Source organism: Salvelinus sp. IW2-2015, linkage group LG4q.1:29 (assembly GCF_002910315.2).
Source record: "Salvelinus sp. IW2-2015 linkage group LG4q.1:29, ASM291031v2, whole genome shotgun sequence".
NCBI classification, from domain to species: Eukaryota; Metazoa; Chordata; class Actinopteri; order Salmoniformes; family Salmonidae; genus Salvelinus; species Salvelinus sp. IW2-2015.
The window spans coordinates 18,257,090-18,270,284 of NC_036842.1; the positions used below are offsets into that span (position 1 = coordinate 18,257,090).

At 42.4% G+C, this 13,195-nt stretch overlaps 1 protein-coding gene and 1 long non-coding RNA gene across 2 annotated transcripts in view; one reads left to right on the plus strand and one right to left on the minus strand.

Moving 5' to 3' along the window:
• The window catches only part of LOC139026834 (uncharacterized), a 405,332-nt gene that overhangs the window by 243,384 nt on the left and 148,753 nt on the right, over positions 1-13,195 (minus strand). The window lies entirely within an intron of this gene.
• The window catches only part of LOC111961592 (BMP/retinoic acid-inducible neural-specific protein 1-like), a 157,213-nt gene continuing 144,214 nt past the window's right edge, over positions 197-13,195 (plus strand). The window contains exon 1 of the mRNA XM_023983986.2: positions 197-579. The gene's annotated coding sequence lies outside the window, so the exon portion shown is untranslated. The remainder of the gene's footprint in view (positions 580-13,195) is intronic.

The following is a 13,195-nucleotide window of genomic DNA, read 5'->3' on the forward strand; positions in this document are numbered from 1 at the left end:
AACCTTTATAATTGTTGTTTATCAACACAGAAAGTCACGACACGGTCTCTCGTTCCTCCATCCTTCGTTCCCCCCTCTCTCCCCCGTTTGCCTCATGTGTTCCAGTCCCACCCCTTACTGTCTGGCATTACCGTCCTCTACAATACAAAACGGTATTCTCAGTACCTCCCCCTAGTTTCGCTTGCTTTTGCACTGCACTCGCTCAGTCTGTGCATCTCTGACTACCTTCATTGACATCCACCCTACCACCTCTCTACCTGCGTACAGCTTCACGGATCCGAGCTAGCCCGACCCTAGAACACATCGGGATATTCTTCCGATCCGTTGAGCTCCCCCATTTCCCCTCAGGTCGATTTGGTCACTGTGTTTCTCCGTGTATCAATGTATACGACCTCGCCGAGCCGAAGGATTTCTCTCTCTTGAGCATGAGAAGGAACACCAACTCATCCGCAATCCAACATCTAAGATTGAGCTACCAGCATGCACACTGGATACATATGCTCCAGCAGAAGTTTTCGGCCAGAAAACTAAAGCACCTTGGACCACAGATTTTCGAACAAGTGGGTAAATCAGTTTTAGGTAAGCCTAGATAAGTTTCGTGTTATTTTCTACCCGTTATTACAGTKGCTGGAGGTTATGCTGTAGCCTCTGGACAGTTATGGCGATGTTGCATGATCAGCATGATACTGTCCGTTCTGGACGATGCCTTTTTCTGCTTTATCATTGTCAGGTTTTGCGCCTTATATGTAGCCTACGTGGGTTTTCATGTGTCCAAACTACGTCGGTGTTATTTATCTAAAGTAAAAGTTACTATATGTCCATTACTGTGAAGCTGAACAACGTTAGATACTAGAACCTATAGGTTGCATTTTTTTAAACATGACTGACTGGAGACGGAGTGTAGGCTATGTATTGCGAGGAGGTTGCAGAGGAAGTCGAGAGAATGAAAGAGCGGATTGGAGAGGGGGAGAGACCACTAAGAATCAGTTTTCACTCCACGCACACTTTCTTTCACATTGCCCGTCGCCTCAATGAATGGCCCGTCTGATTCAATCCAGGGCACTATGAAGTTCGACGGCATAGCATCATAATATGCTTGTCTGTTCTTGTCTATCTTGTTCTAGAACACCCGCTTTGCACCTCAAACGTTGATTCACATTGCACTGTTGGTTTATATCAACATTACTGCAGTTGATTGTGCAATGTGATTCCATATCAGTTCATTTTACAATATTTCATACGACATGTATATTGACCATTCTGTATTGCAATGGTGAAATGCATTACTGTTTAGCCTCAGTCTCTCTGTTGCTACGAGGCGGGAAATTGTGTGTCACTTATTTGATCTTATCCGTGAATAATTTCAAACACAGATTGGACAGATCGTGTGTGTGTGTGTGTGTGTGTGTGTGTGTGTGTGATGTGTGTGTGTGTGTTTGTGTGTAAAAATATGTTATACCGGTATATGCGACAATATGATTTGCCTCATTACATTCTGAACACAGATATAGCCATGTTGGAGAGTTGCTCAATCAATAATTCAATGATGCTGATGTTAATGGCTAATTGATATCGATTAAACAGAACAGAAAAATTATAATCAGAAAAGATATGTCATTTTTTGAGGTAGCACCAATGATCCAAAGTTGCCTCACCCTCCGTTCCTTCAATGGAAGTTGTATGAGTGCGCTACTGTTCACTAACTGCGGGGGGAGCTCGCGCTCTTTTGCGCCATGTGTCACGTAATCCGCTACAGGCAGGATAATTGACTGGTGTCGATGGATACAAAATTAGAAATGCAACTACTCTTTTGGTGTGCACATCGTTTTTACAACTAATGACTGTGTTCTTCTTCTTCTGCTTCTTCTCAATAAGTTGCATACTTTGAATTACTTTTTTACTTTGTCCCTACAGAATATATGTATCAATAGGTGTCTTTAAATGGCCATGCGATTCTCAGTAACATATTGTTCAGCCCCCTGTTCAGATCCCCTTCCTAGTGGCAGATCAATCATGGACTCTGTTTACTCTACTACATTACACATCAGACAGAAGTCATTTTAAACTGACATCTAAGATCAATTATCTGTTGACATCTTAATATTATTCAAATCATAATAACGTCATATAGCTGGGAATCTACCAAGATAGAAGTGGGCTACAATAGCAATTTCAACATATTTACTGTCATTGTCAATATCAATATTGACATCATATCCATGCTTCCATGTGGCCTGTCCTGTGATCAACTCTAGGTTGAAAGTAAGTTGTCAATCGATATAGCTCTCATCAAGTCCCCTCTAGAGCCACAAAACAAAGGCTGTTTTATTTCAAATGGCTAATTCAATCTGTTGGCCTTTATATTGCCTACATGCTGGCACATGTAATTKTTTTCAAAGAGAAACAGCTCACAATCACAAATGCCAAAAAGAAAATGCCAGCAGTAGCTTGAGGCTACAGCTATGTCCCATGCTTGGTGACCCTGTGTTGACTAAGCATTCAAAGACTGGGGGTACATGCTGCAGCGTAATGTTTTTGTGACGTGTGCTGTGCAATCCAATGATGGATTGATTGCAACCTCATGTTGCCATGATTCACAAAGGCAAAAAAAGGACTACACACAAGGGTGCGCACAACACCCACACACACACACACACACACACACACACACACACACACACACACACACACACACACACACACACACACACACACACACACACACAACACACACACACACACACACACACACACACACACACACACACACACACACACACACACTAATGGATTTGAGAGCACAGTCTCCCTTAATAGATGAACTGGGAGGTAGGCAGTGGTCCATTCTCCTTGAGTATGGACAAGAATATCAAATACAAGGTCTCTCAGTGCTGGAGCTAGAAGAGCTAACTGTCTTACATTGATTGCCAAGAGGCATCAAGCATCTTCACTATTGGCAGGACTAGCAGTGGGTGCTGGTTCCAGCTGGAGTGCCCCGGAAGGCTTCCTCCCAGGGGGAATAGAAAACCTGTTTTGATGGGAAGAAAAACAACAGGGGTCAAATCATGCCATGTCAGAGCAACACAAAACAGATGGTGAACTTCATTCCAAATCCCTGGCCTGCAATTCTCCACTGGGGCAGGATGTGTTAGTTGACATGAGGTTATTGTGGGATTGTTTGACTATTACCCCAAACCACACAGTGTTATTGGATAACAAATTGTCTCAAAGCTTAAAAAACATTCTTTAACCTGTCTCCTCCCCTTCATCTACACTGATTGAAGTGTATTTAACAACTGCCATCAACAAGGGACCATAGCTTTCACCTGGATTCACCTGGTCAGTCCATGACATGACAAGGTGTTCATAATGTTTTGTACACTCAGTGTATATGCACCTTCATCAGGGAGAGAACCGTGTCTATGTTAGACACTGGTGGAGAACTTGAAGATTAACAGACGTATTATCTTGAACCACTGAAGAAGACACATCTTTGTGGTTGTGAAATATCAACATGTTTTATAACCTGCAAGTGAATGGAGTTGTATGGCAATGTGTAAAATGTAGATTTATTTGACTATTTCTATTATAATGCACACAAACAGAGTAATGATTCACCCTGAATCAAGATACATACGGTCTTTACTGACATTCAACAAAGATGAAAACAGTAAATACATTTCAGCCAAATACTGTCATCAGCCTAGTCATCGACCAGACCAGGCCAAAAACATGTTTACCTTAATAAAATCCATTCTGTGGTCAGTATAAAATAGGTTGACTCATGTGCATGTCCACCTACATACTGATCATTTTATGGATTAAACAAATCCATATATAGYTAAATTCACAAATGTAATCCCAAAATGTACCCAAAGGATAGACCAAGGAAAATGTGCATTTATTTATGGAGAGTGAGGAACATAGCCTGAGGGACATTGATTGACCAGAGAAGTTTATGTGGATAGACATACTAGGCTGCAGAAACTTGTGAAGATAACCTTGACTTGAATCAATCCAATTTAGTGCAAGATTTTGTTTGGGGACTGTTTTTTACTCATCTTTTATAATTTGATAGTTATCATTGAGCTTCTGATGGATTACATAGAACATTAATTGTTGAATGTAATTAATGGATTTGGCAACTTTGTTGCACCTTAAACATTTTTGCAAATTAAGCTCATTTGATTTTCCTACTTTTAGGCTGTAATATTGCTGTAGCCATTATTGAATATAAACTGTATTAGCCTCAGGAGAGAGAATGCAATTCAAATATAATAATGATAAGGAAATCTTACGTCCTCTGAGTCTACATTGTTTATTGTTTCTGGTCTTCTCAGATTTATTTTTGTTTGGTATAATTWAAAAAAAATCTTACAGCCTGCATTTTCTGTGTTTAGACAACATATTAGACAGCAGCATACGTGTTTAGAATAATGGATTTATTACTATTTTATTGCAAAATGTTTCACTGTCAAGATCCAAATATTAATTTGGTCAAATCTAGGACTACCGTGCAATAAGGGTTGTTCTTGGTATGCATTTGAATGGCTCACTGATGGACAGAGACAGGTTGTATAACTATAGATTAGTGTTTGTCATTTTGCTGATGACCTGATTCTAGCAACAGGTTAGTTTTATGCCACCACTGTCAAAGCCATTAGTCATGAATGAAGACTTTATGGCTTCCCAATCACAAACACATTGCCACTCCTAAAACCATGGGCAATTGTGTCTCTTGGTATATTGATGGGCGGCCCTATTCATGCAGGTATCAATGTTCACATTAAAACTTCTTATGGATCGGTGTCCTGTTAACGGGGCAGTTGTTGCTCAATATTCATAATGTGACTAAAACGTTGTTTTAAGATAAAACATTGTTATCATCATGACTCTTGCATATAGGCTATGTGTCATGCTTGGCACCAGTCATAGTAACATTAAGAATCCTTACAGTTAAAGTCATTTACAGTATCTATCTATGGCTTTGCCTGGATATCCATTGAGCCACATTACACCTCRATAAATTACAAAGCCTCCATTTGGGCTGCCATTTGGGCTTAATTAACCTCTATAATTCATACAATTATATAATTACGATCCCTGAATGATGAGGAAAAAGCCCAGAGGCTTCTGCAGACAGCAGAAGCTCAGTTGGTTGCTTGCATGTTGGATTGGACTCTAGACTCCTGTTCACCTCATGACAGGTTGGAAAGAAGAGGGAGAAGAGACTCCCCTACGGGTAATATTGGGCATCCATGGTGGGACTCACCAGCTGGAGCGCCCTCTTACCGTAGCTTGCGGAGGCTGCTGGCATTAACAATGGCATCCTGGAGGGGAGGGGGGGTCCTTCCAGCCAGCTGGCTGCTCATCCTCACCACTGGTACAAGTCAGTCCCCAGTCAGTGCAGTACAGTGTGGGAGCTGGCTGCCTGAAAAATTAAATGCTCAGAAATTCCATGTGTGCCTCTCTCTCTCTCCGTGCCTTGGTCGGTTGTCTCCCATCTCTGGCAAATTAGGGAATTAGCGTTGTCTTGATGCTAATCCCCCATTTGAAATGCCGCTGTCTAAACCCACTTTCTCCTTCATGTTTTCTAATAGGAGAAAGGAGAAAAAACAGCCAGGCCCTTTGTTTTTTCCTTGAGATCAAATAAAGATCTGGTTTGAAGATATGTTTTCTCTTTAATAAGGTAGATTCTTACCATGAACTGAGTTGTGAATTCAGGATGGTGGTCTGTCAAATCAAATCAAATTTTATTGGTCACATACACATATTCAGCAGATGTTATTGTGGGTGCAGCGAACTGCTACACCCGCAATATGCTTCCATGTGCAATTTAAGCCCTAATGTCTGGTAAATTGTAATTTGTCCACTATGTAGAAATGGAGGGATTTACGATGACTCAAGTTGTTGATTGAGATTTGCTACGGGGTAGCATGTCTTATGTGGCATTCCCTAAAAATCWAAATGTTCTGACTTTGCCTGCTCACCCAGTTAGAAATGTGAAAATACATATTTGCATCATCATCGTCGTAGTCATCATCATCGTCATCTTCTTCTTCACCACCCCAACCATCATCATCCTCACTGACTGCATGCAACACTAAAGTAACTCATGAAGTCATTTCAGTAAAATGTCTTCATCCATAGCYTGTCTTCATCAATTCTTTATTGCCACTGAGAAGTTCAGATTTCCCAGCTGCCTTGGTATTGGCTATAAGCTCTTGATCTGGTGCCATTGTTCAGCTCAGAGTTCAGCCTTTAACAGAGAGCCAGACTTGAAAGAAGGGACTATGGGCCAGAAACGAAAACAAGTCAGTCAGGCAGTCCTGAATCTACCCAACTAAACTGCAGTATCAGCTGTGGGCGAAAATTGCCTGGTGCAGCCGGTTTTCGACATCACTTGCCCGGCCCCTCACAATGACGTGTGGCCAGGTGTAGAGGGAGGAGCAGGAGGAAAAAGAGGATCAGGAGGCAGGCAGTCTGCATGATTTAACAGTAATTATAGWGTGCTATTTCCTCTGCCTCCCCTCTCTGCCACTGGAAGCCAGTAGCCATTCTTAAGTCCTGTCACCTCATGATCACGTAATGGGGAGAAAATGCCTATTAGAGATGAGGCTAATTGCACGGGGCTTCTCCCATGATTCTTGTTGGTGAGCTTGGGGTGATGGTGAGGGGGAGGATGGGGGGGAGAGGGGAGATGGAGGTCGAGGTGTTCAGGAGACTGTGGAAACTGCTTTATAAACTCTGGAGACATTTCCAAGGCAATGACTTTGAAATTTGAACTAGGGGAATACATCAGTATCCTTTTTTTCCTTCATATAAAAGAAAGGGAAATATTGCTCTAGGAGTGTGAAGTAATTTCCTTTTCCTACCGTGAGACCATTTCTAGAGTTCAGAAAATGGCCCCTCTGTGGTAAGGGTGAGTGCTTCTGGTGATGTGGCTACCTTGGTTACCTTAGTAATGACAGTATCAGCAATGGCTGATGACCATGATATTGCGCCTGAGTGTGATTGATAGTTTATACAAAAATATCAGACGATTGATAGTTTTAAGGTCTTGTTTTATCCTAAGCCAATGCTACCCAGTCAGTTGGCTGCTTCTAACAGCCAACTGAGTTTATAGACTTCAGTGAAACAACCTCATTGTCAGTGATACCTTTTGCATCATTAAAAAAGMCTGTTACTATGGAAGCTCATATAATCCTCTGTTGCTGCAGGCCAAATAGAACCATGTTCCAGACTCTCCAAATCCTCCGTCCCACTCTCCCCACTCTCTCTGTTTGTTTGGCATTGACTCAAGGCTGAATTCTAACTTGAGAGCTTTTACATGCACTGCATTGATGGACATGTCTATATCTGAACTCAGCCCATTTCGATCGATGCCTATTCACTTCAATGGATGAAACAGTTGCAACTATTTTGAGCCATAGAGAAATTGGTAAAATGTTGATTGAGTAGACCGACTGTGATTTGTAATACGTTGTGTGCCCAAGTGGAGGATGATTTAATGACATAGGCTTGGGAAACCGAACTCCATCAACTGTTTTCTACATTCGAGTGTTCCCTAATTTGAAGTCACATGAAATCCCTAGCCACCAGAACACTGCCCATGCATTATTGAAATCAGTGTTATCGGTTGTTTCCCAGATTTGGCTTCTATTTACGCTTACTTTACACAACAGACAAATCCCTCCAATCATTAATCGAGACGTTCGTCAAAGCCTCAGTGCGTTTGAAATATGAATGTGATGCAGTCGTTCACAGTGGGCCTATTTGTTACTACGTGATGCCTTTCCTCATGAAAAACCCCTAGAACACACATGGGTCCCAGGCACTGAGACGGAAATGAGTCATGTTTGATGTTGTCAAACTGCTGACAGAGTGAGACACAGGGAGTTACAGACACACACAATATCTCATGTATGATTTAATCAGCCTATTTCTTGTTACTGATTTATTTCAAACAGTGCAGGGGTTCATAATGTGACCCATACTAATTGGTGGCCTATGGTCACTGTTGGTGTTGTTGTGTTACACCAGTGGTATTCAAACCTTTTCAGCGAGGACATCATTATTTTTTGCCAAAATGTCTGCAGACTCCATTATTTTGGGCCAGAATTTCTACTGATCCCAACACAAATCTAATGACAACCTTAACATAGGTAAATGTAGATATCTACATCAATAAGTAACCTTTAATTCATTACGTTTTCATCTATCTTATGAAAATGAAGAGAAGCAATAAATGCATTTACTCACTTACCTTTTATTTTTCAAATAATATTTTTCAAAAACATTTGTATATTGTCCCATACAATAATCTGTACTCAATCGTTTTTTAAATTTGTATTTTATTTGGCTGCAATTCCCCTGCGATTACACCCTACTAGGGGTCGTGACCCCGACTTTGAATACCACTGTGTTATGCAGTACTGTACCATGTTTTGCAGGACACTGACTGCACACATACCACCACTGACATGTACAGTATGTGCTGCTGCTGTTTTTGACAAGCAAGGAGTGATGCTCATTTGATCCACAGAGACAGGTAGGGGGCATGTAGGGACAAACACATGCTCAAATAGACAGGAATCAAATACTCTGTCAGACATGTACACACAAATGTACACACAGACACATAGACATATACACATGCAGACACACACACACATGCACATACACACATCCCCACAGAGCYCTGTGTTGTCCTGCTGATGGAGGTAGTGCTGTTAGTTTTAATGATGGAGAGGCCAGTGTAGGTGAAGCTAGCTGAAGCAGGTACAGTATCCTCTCCAGGCTTTACGCACAGTCAGCACATCAACAATGTAGGGCAGCGCATAGGCCATGGCGTGTAGAAGTCGCTATAGTGAGCAGAAAAATGTGCAATGGAAGCCATACTGAACTGTCTCTCCTGCAAAAAGAAAGGGTTATGTTTTGATAACTTTTGAACGGAACACATCAAAAATGTGAGTGCTGTGATATTTAAGTGATATTGGTGTTTGGAGGATATATTAGCATAGGTGTTGTTAGGCTCCAAACACCGGCTTCGAGGGCATTATCACTTTTATACAACGGTTACCAACATATTCAAATAATGATTTACATATTGTCATTAAAAACTTTATTTTGATTAATTTATGGTTACTATTTCAAATCAAACTTTATTTGTCACATGCGCCGAATACATCAAGTGTAGACCTTACTGTGAAATGCTTACTTACAAGCCCTTAACCAACAGTGCAGGTCAAGAAAGAGTTAAGAAAATATTTACCAAATAAACTAAAGTATAAAATAATAAAAAGTAACACAATAAAATACCAATAACGAGGCTATATACAGACGGTACCGAGTCAGTGTGCGGGGGTACAGGTTAGTCTAGGTCATTTGTACATGGAGGTAGGGGTGAAGTGACTATGGATAGATAATAAACATCGAGTAGCAGCAGTGTACAAAACAAATGAGGGATGGGGGTGTCTCAATGTAAATAGTCCGGTGGCCATTTGATTAATTGTTCGGCAGTCTTATGGCTTGTGGGTAGAAGCTCTTAATGAGCCTTTTGGTCCTAGACTTGGTGTTCCGGTACCGCTTGCCATGCAGTAGCAGAGAAAACWGTCTATGACTTGGGTAACTGGAGTCTCTGGCAATTTTTTGGGCTTTCCTCTGGCTTTCCTGGTATATAGGTCCTGGATGGCAGGAAGCTTGGCCCCAGTGATGTACTGGGCCGTACACACTACCCTCTGTAGCGCCTTACAGATGCCAAGCAGTTGTCATACCAGGCGGTCATGCATCCGGTCAGGATGCTTTCGGTGGTGCAGCTGTAGAACTTTTTGAGGATCTGGGGAGCCATGCCAAATCTTTTCAGTCTCCTGAGGGGGAAAAGGTGTTGTCGTGCCCTCTTCACAACTGTCTTGGTGTGTTAAGACCATGATAGTTTGTTAGGGATGTGGACACCAAGGAACTTGAAACTCTCGACCCGCTCCACTACAGCCCCGTTGAGGTTAATGGTGGCCTGTTCGGCCCACCTTTTCCTGTAGTCCACGATCAGCTCCTTTGTCTTGCTCACATTGATGGACAGGTTGTTGTCCTGGCACCACACTGCCAGGTCTCTGACCTCCTCCCTATAGMCTGTCTCATCGTTGTCCGTGATCAGGCCTATCACCATTGTGTCGGKAGCAAACTTAATGATGGTGTTGGAGTTGTGTTTCGCCACACAGTCTTGGGTGAACAAGGAGAACACGAGGGAACTATGTACACACCCGAGAGGCCCGAGTATTGAGGATTAGCGTGGCAGACATGTTGTTGCCTACCCTTACCACCTGGGTAGCAAATCTAGYGTTGCTACCCAAGCCGGCTGATCGTTCGTTCTATTGGTTCGGTTGCCAGAGATGCGATCTAGTCGTTAAGTCTTTTTGTTCTGTATCTATGGATGCAACCCAGTCATTCAGTCTTTTTGTTCTGTATCTATGGTTGCGACCCAGTCGTTAAGTKTTTTTGTTCTGTATCTATGGATACGYCCCAGTCATTCGTTCTAAATACCATACTGGCAATAAAATATTTATTTTTGTTTTATTTCACCCCCCTTTTATGATCTTGTCTCAGCGCTGCAACTCCCCAATAMGCTCGGGAGAGGTGAAGGTGGAGTCATGCCTCCTCCGAAACATGACCCGTCTAACTGCACTCTTTAACACCCGCCAAATTAACCCGGAAGCCAGCCGCACCAATGTGTCGGAGGAAACACTGTTCAACTAGGGACTGAGGTCTGCCTGCAGGCACCCGGCACGTGTCTTAAGGAGTCGCTAGAGCGTGATGAACAAAGTAAAGCCCCCCCGGCCAAACCCTCCCCTAAACCGGACAGTGCTGGACCAATTGTGCGCCATCCTATGTGACTCCCGGCCACGGCACAGCCCAGGAATGAACCCGGGTCTGTAGTAACAACTCTAGCACTGCGATGCAGTGCCTTAGAACATTGCGCCACTCGGGAGGCCCTGGAGTTTGAATTTCAATACTGAAACAATATTGCATATTTCAGAGAGACAGACAGCAAGGTTTATACAAATCTCCGCTATTGAAAACCAATTTTTAGTTTAAAAGAAATGGGAGATAATGTCAAGTTTAGAAATTGTCTGGCTGGGCTGATGAGACAGTGGATTGCACAGTGAGATGGAACAGATTAAATAGACATTTTTACATCGTAGATTTAGCCGGAGGTAACTTGTAGAATAGACACTGGCTGGAATGTGGTTTTAACCAATCAGCATCCAGGATTAGACCCACTCGTTGTATGATTGATTTTTCTGACCACTAACATTGACCAGTTATTTAGCTTTTTGGAGTAGTCCTCATTTTGTTTGATTCGATCCATAATTGTCAGAACCACTGGTCTCGAGGGAAATGAGGGGTGATCTGCATGAATACAGACTCCTTCCTCAATAGAGAGAAACTAACACTGGCTCTGGTTATGGAAGAACCTACATTCACAGAGGGCTTACAACATCACCCAGTTCTGTTATGGCACTGAGAGCAAGTTTGGAAAATCTGGTCCTTGAATTATTTAGAGTAGACGACATCTCCTTTCAGTGACATGGACCATAGATTCGATCAGCACTTGTGTTGGTAGATGAATCRCACTGTGTAGGGATATAATACACATGGACAGCACTACGATATGTTTACTTACATATTGAAATATTGCTTTGGCATGGTAAATGAACACATTAGCCCTGTGYGTATGAACTGGGAGCTTTAGAAAGAGGACAACTCAGGGGAAGATGAGCAGCAGAGGGAATTCAAAGGCAACAGGTCAAGAGCACTCTATTTTCAAGCTTAAAATAGGGGTTGGTAGAATTCGGGCGGTAGAACCAATATTAAGGGCATATTTTTACCAATGATAACCTTCCACCATGAACCAGGGAAGGAAGAAGAGAAAATAAAGATATTCCCTCAGCAGAAATGCACAATCCTTTTAGTCATATCAGCCCTGAAACGTCTACCCTGGATGCCTCTGCATATGCAGTGTGTTTGCGTGTGTGTGTATGTGTGCGTGCGCGTGTGCGTGTGCGTGTGTGTGTGTGTTTAAAGTGTATGTGCACACATTTAAAAAGAGCCATATAGCACATATCTCCACCACTAACACCACCTTTCACTACCTCTCCTCACTAAGCTATCGCCATGGATATAGCAAAGTACTTCTTATTTGCTCTGCTTCCATGTCTGAACACATTCAAACCACTTTCCAACTGCTTTCTACCGCTTAACACCCTCTAAAAAGCCTTGGGTGGCAGTGACAGAACTCCCATGAATTCTATCAAACACACAATGTCAAACCTTTCCCCACCTCAGTGCAAAAATACAGCATTTAATAATCATCGGAAAACAGCAAGGCAAAGTCGTGACRTCCATTTGTTTGCAGAGGCAATCGTCTAGTTACAGCTGCCATGGCGCTTCTGTTTATGACTGTATCATTGGAGGCCTCGACATCATCAGAACAGAGAGATCCCATACTCATATTTTTTTCTGTTTTAATTCATTGGCAGCTCCTGTTTGCATCTGTTGTGAGACAGTGCCAAACTGTCTCGATAGTTCCCGTCCAAATTATAATTATTTTCGTCCCCATTCGAGTCAGGGATGATTATCATTGCCAAGGGAGCCCTTGACACTAGGGTAATCACTGCACTGAAATGCATCCAGGTCTATCAGGRAGAGGCGGCCAATTCTACTGGTGGCTAGAAGACAGTAAACAGCTGAGACTGTGAGGACCGTCATTAAAACAGCACACTGGCTAGTGAACAGAGCAGTGCTGCTACTCTCAGAGAGACCACCCAACCTCTTTTCAACTACACAAAGAGAAACAGAGATGTACTTTAGTTTCAAACTCGTGTTGGTCTGTATGTGTTTAAGTACAGTATGTCTGTCTGTTTACGTGTGTTCTCAGATATATACATACTCCATCAAACATGCTCATAATCATACACTAAAGTACCAGAATTAAAACTATGATTGATGTCGGACCTCACTCAATATTCATCATTCAGCGGGGAGGGGGACTCAGTCTTTGGAACTGAAAAAAACAACTTTMCAATATTGATATTCCTGCATCTGCTAGCTCAGATGTGTGGCAGGCTTTGGGTGCTGCTGGGCTGTTTCATGAAGGAGGAATTGAGATGGGAGTGTGAGGCTRCCCCCCCCCCAATCT